Source organism: Triturus cristatus, chromosome 12, assembly GCF_964204655.1.
Source record: "Triturus cristatus chromosome 12, aTriCri1.1, whole genome shotgun sequence".
In the NCBI taxonomy this organism is placed as follows: Eukaryota; Metazoa; Chordata; class Amphibia; order Caudata; family Salamandridae; genus Triturus; species Triturus cristatus.
In genome coordinates, this window is record NC_140595.1 from 572,385,324 (window position 1) to 572,391,323 (window position 6,000).

A 6,000-nucleotide genomic window follows, 5' to 3' on the forward strand; every position below is an offset into this window, starting at 1 on the left:
GTAAATGCTCCAAAATGCGTTTTTTCACAGGAAAAATAGTGCTGCCTATATACCGTAGGCCACAAATACAAGTTATCACAAACAACATATTCTGTGTTGTAATTGATAAAATTATGTATTTTCCCCATTTTTCCATTCGGGAGACCAAAGGTTTTCACATTCGAGCTGCAGCTGCAGGCTTTGCACCTCCCACATTTGTAAAAACCTGGGAGTTCCCTCAACCATGTTTTGGATGTTTTACTCTTGGTTGTCAAATGACTGTGTACTAGGAGGTCTTTGAGAGATTGGCATTTACGGTATGTGACGTGAGGCGTGGGACTGACCAATTTGCCTATTATAGCATCGCTCTTGATGATATGCCAATGTTTACGCACTATGTTGTGTACATCTTGTGATGCATGGTTAAACGTAGTGATCAGTCTTACTTCCTGTCTGCCACTACCCTGAAGCTTAGGAGTTAATAGGCTGTTCCTATCCCTCATGCTAGCCTTTTTGGCAGCTGCTTTAAGATTGTTGGCTGCATATCCTCTGCTTTTAAAATGGGCCTGCATGTTGGTGGCCTATTTATCATACAATTCTGGGGTGCTGCAATTCCTCTTGGCTCTTAAAAGTTCGCCATAGGGGATGCTCTGCTTCAAACCAACGGGATGATGGCTATTGAAATGCAAAATACTATTCCCTGCAGTTTGTTTCCTGTACAGATTTGTTAGCAAAGTGCCATTTCTTACCTCAACCTGTACATCTAAAAACTCTATAGTAGTGGAGTCATATACAGCTCACTTGAGAAAGATTGGCACCACAAGTACCATCAGGCCACAGGGGTGGCCGCGCATATGTGGGCGGTACTTTATTATTTATAAGTGGTGCCGAAACATGGTCGTGCCATTTCCTGCTTAGTCCAGTGCCTTTGAGGAAGTGCTTTTGTACATATATATCTATATATATGTGTGTGTGTGTGTGTGTGTGTGTATTAGGAAAGGATCCCGGCATTGCCGATCACATCCATCAGTCTGGGCCGGTGCGAAGTGTGGGAGCCCGTTATAATATCCAAGGAAAACTTTGTATTGGTGAGTGCAATACAAAGAAATACTCGCACTCCAGGACCGTGGTCACAACATTGGTTATATTTGACTTAACTGCAACACATTTCGACCACAAGGATTTTTCCAAAGCCAAATTGCACAAACTGAAACCACCATTACATAGTGTTTACATGAGGTGACCTAGACAGACCATGCATTTCCGGCTGGGTTTTCAGGCATAGAAAACAGACTACTTGATCAGCCAACGATTAGATTGGGGATTCATTGTTAAAACAATCAGTGAATCACGGAATGTTCTAAATTCATTGTAGTTGCCTCAATATATGCATGCCTGCATTTATACATTGCAATTCATAATTATTAATGTCGCTGATATTATCTCCCACCAGTTACACTAAATTCACATTTCCTTTTTGACAAACGTTTCACGTCTGAAAGTGGAGTTGCATGCTGCAGGCTAACATACCACGGAAGCTACCACCACTGGTTTGTTTCCCCATCCTCCATTTTAACGGGCAAGTGGCCCATGACCTGAAACCTACTCTTCACGATCTACCAAAGTTCGATACCTGTAGTAGTCAGTCATGCATGCTATTTACAATAAAAAGGTGGGGGGGGGGGAAAGGTGGTGGGGGGGGGGGATAAAAGAGAGAAATAGTTTCCTCTGTGTTCAGTGGCTACCGTGCAACAAAATATAATAAAGCTAGGGAAGACAAAAAGGACACTGGGAGAGGACACGCTGTATCACATGTGCCCCGCTGAAACTCTAATATATAATTCTCTACTCATGATCCCACAAGCAACCTAGATGCCAGAGCCCTGGTCTACCTGGCTGCCCGTGAAGCTCTTCCTTAAGTAAATATTACACCCTGGATGAGGTCCCCCACCGAGGTACTATACGTCACAGGGAAATGAAAATCACAAAGGAAGCAGGACTTAACCTTCGATACGTGGCATGTTCATCATCCAATGTGGACAAACATCTCCTCAGCCTCGTTCAGTCCAAAGGGAGACATGCTCCAGGATTCTCAGGCGTTTCTCTCTGTCGTCCCCCTCTTGGGTTTGCTGCCACCCTGACAATGCCAAAGAAAGAAAAGAGGTTTTGCAGCGTGAATCTTTCTGGATTCACTATGCTGTGCATTATTCCGCGATCTTGTGGTTGGGTCCGGATTCGTAGTCTTTTCTTTGTTTTTTTTTTTTTTTTTTTTTTGTAGCCCAGGTGGGCGTCGACGTCCACCATTTGGTGCACCTCCCGTGACGTCGTCGTGCTTCCTGCGGAAGTCCCACCTTTGGGGCGCCATCTTCAGATTCTTTTTTCCGCCGTTGGGTCTGGATCGTCATCGGGAAGCTCCAGAAGTTCACTCGGAGGAAGAAGGAAGAAAAGCGAGTTTCATCGATAGAATCAAGAGAAGACATCAGGAAAGAACAGATTTCGACAGGAACGCGAAGAAAGAAGACCAGCGAGCCTTTTTCTTCGACAACCTTGGAGAATGCACGCTCAGAGACCCTGAGCGAAATGGACAAGACGCCATTCAAGTTCTGCCCAAACTGCCACCACAAGTTCGCGCAGAAAGACCTGCATCCGGTCTGCAACCTCTGCCTACCGGTGGATCATCAGAGTATCGACTGCAACGCCTGCTCAGTCTTCGCGCCGAAGACACTCAGGGTGAGAGAGAGGCAGAGGAGAGCCAACGCCAACATGGAGGGCCAAGGAAAACCCCCGACACTCTACGCGCTGGGCCTCGACACGGACGACGAGGACAACGTCGCCGAGGCAGCCGAAAACTTCACGGTCGTAGAGACCGACAAGAAGAAAGAAGACGAGGTAAGAGAATCGTCGAGCGCAAATCAAAAAACACCTCAAACACGAGGGTGACTCGAGAAACTGAGTCAAGGTCCACGAAGGGAGCCCCGGCGCCGAAAACTTCGACGTCCAAAGGGGGAACTTCGGACAAAAGGCCCAGCGGATCCTTACAAAAGGACTCCCTGGCGCAGAAAGACGCCGAAAGGCAAGGGTCGTCGAAATCATCCCATGAAACGGGCCGATCGACGCAGAAAGAACGTTCGACGTCGACGCAAGTTTCATCAAAGGCCCGCGGTCGACGCCGAAAGCATCTCCGAAATGGAGAAAAAGAGGCGGCTCGAGGCCGAAATGGAGAACATCCTTCAAAGGAAGAAGGAGTTCGACGCCAGGATGAAGGAATTCAAGATTCCAACGGTTTCATCGGCGGACGTCGTCGAAGTCGAGGAGGAGTTCGACGCCGAAGGGCTGACAAGGGACCTCGAAGAGTAAGAGGAGCCCTATTATGAGGAAGAAGCCGAGGAAGAAGACCAACAATCGTTCTTCGAATCGGCGACATCTACCGGCAACGACGTCGAATGGCAAGATCTCGACACCGAAAACCCGGAGGAGGCCGTGGACACGTACCCCTCGAGGCCTTCGCCACCAGACGACATCGGGGTGTACAATATGGTGGTGAAGAGCGCAGCAATGGCCTTCGGCGTCAAGCTCGACGAGGAGAGGCCGAAAGCAGATTTTCTCGTCGAAACACTGCTCCCCATCCAGACTAGGAGCCAGTTCCTCCCCATGCTACAAAGCGTGATGAACCAGGGGAGAGAAGCCTTCAAGGAGCCTGCCACCTGTCGGTCGATCACGCCCAGGACAGAAAAAGTATAAACACTCCTCCCTGGACCCACCTTACATCAAGGGTAGCGTCACCGCAGACTCCATCATTGCCTCCACGGCCAGGAGAAGGGCCAACGTGCCAGCAACCTCGGGCCCACCTCCAGATAAAGAGAGCAGGAGAATCGACCTCACAGGCAGAAAAGTCGAGAGGAACGCCGCAATGCACTGGCGCATGGCGAATTCAAATGCACTCCTAAATAGACACCAGTACCAACACTGGGATGAAATGGGGGAGCTAGTAAAGCACCTCCCCGAAGAATACCGCCAGAGAGCCTCTCACCTGGTAGATGAAGGCAAGAACATCGCCAACTCCTGTATAAAGACGGCGTTGGATGGGGCAGAGACTTCAGCAAGACTCATGGCCATAGGGGTCACAGAAAGGAGGCATGCATGGCTAAGAATCTCGGGATTCAAACCGGAAGTGCAGAACAACATCCTGGGCACTCCCTTCAACGGAGAGACACTGTTCGGAGCAACGGTGGACGAGAAGCTCACCCAGCTCAAGAAGGAGAACGAGACAGCGAGGTCCATGGGGGCCCTGCAGCTGAGGGGAATGAGACGAGGAAATCCCTCGAGGAGACCCTACGGTAGGGGTGGAAGCCAACAGGGGACGTCGCACCAGGCGTTCCAACAAGGTCAGCAGGGCGAAGGTCACGGACAAAGTCAGCAGAAGCAAAGCTGGCAATATCAACCTCGGGGCCAGTCCTTTCGAGGGAGAGGGAACGGACGTGGCCAAAGGAGGAGAGGGGGCGATCAGCCCTCCTCGAAGTGACTCAGCACGCAAGACGCCCACCCTCGTCAGGCCCCCAAGGGTGAGGCGCAAAAAGGTGTCATCAGGGGGAAGAGAAGATCCAAGAGCCTACGAGCATACGTCACCGGTAGGCGGAAGGCTGAGGTTCTACCTTCAGGAGTGGCGGCGCATAACCACAGACAAGTGGATACGGAACATCGTGCAGTACGGATACTGCGTAGACTTGGAGAAAAGACCTCCAAACAGAAAGCCGAAGGAAAGACAGAGATCGGCCCAAGAACTGGCAATACTCAGAGAAGAAACACGGAAACTCCTGCAAAAGGGAGCCATAGAGACAGTGCCGTTCAGGGAACGCAACAAAGGGGTCTACTCAAACTACTTCGTGGTTCCGAAGGTAGACGGAGACCTCAGACCCATACTGGACCTCCGGTACCTAAACAAGTTCGTCAAAACACAAAGGTTCAAAATGACTTCACTGCAGGAGGTACTGCCACAGATAAGAGAAGGGGACTTCATGGTCACCGTGGACCTCAAGGATGCCTACCTTCACATCCCAATAAACAGAAGGCACAAGGGCCTTCTAAGATTCAACATCGAACAGGAACACTACCAGTTCACAACCCTGGCCTTCGGATTAAAATCAGCGCCAAGGGTCTTTACAAAATGCCTGTCGGCGGTAGCGGCACACCTACGAAAGCAGGGCATACACGTATACCCCTACTTGGACGACTGGCTGGTCAAGGCAAACTCACGCGAGAAGTGCGAGAGGCACGCAAAACGCGTAACGGACACCCTCACAAATCTGGGATTTTCCATCCACTGGGGAAAATCATCGCTGGAACCGGAGCAGGTAAAGATTTTCCTGGGGGCACAGATCAACTCCCTCAACAGTACAGTAGTGCCCAGCGACAGGAGGACAGATGCCCTACTGAAGGAGACGCAGCTCTACCAGAAGGGGCGAGCTCTGACAGTGAGGGCGGTGAGCAAGATGATGGGGATGATGGCGTCCTGTATCCAGCTGGTGCCGAATGTACGCCTGCACATGAGACCATTCCAGGAATGGCTGCAACAGCAATGGTCACAAGCAAACGGAAGTTGGGAGGATCTAGTGGTTGTTACGCACGCAGTGCAGGAGGAGATAACTTGGGGGAACAGAGACAACATAACAACAGGGAGAAGCCTGACACCACCAAGCCCAACAGTGACCATTACCACGGACGCATCGCAGATGGGATAGGGAGCGCACATGGACAACCTCAGAGTGAGGGGTCTATGGGCTCCGGCAGACGCGGTCCGCCACATCAACTACCTCGAGTTGAAAACAATACTGCTAGCCCTGAAGGCATTCCAGAGACACCTGTGCGGGCAGAGGGTGTTGGTGCAGACAGACAACACCACGGCGATGTTCTACATCAACAAACAAGGGGGGACACAGTCGTTTCCCCTCTCATCCCTAGCTCAGGAGATTTGGAGATGGGCCATACCTCTCAGGATAGATCTACTGGCAATTCACCTACCGG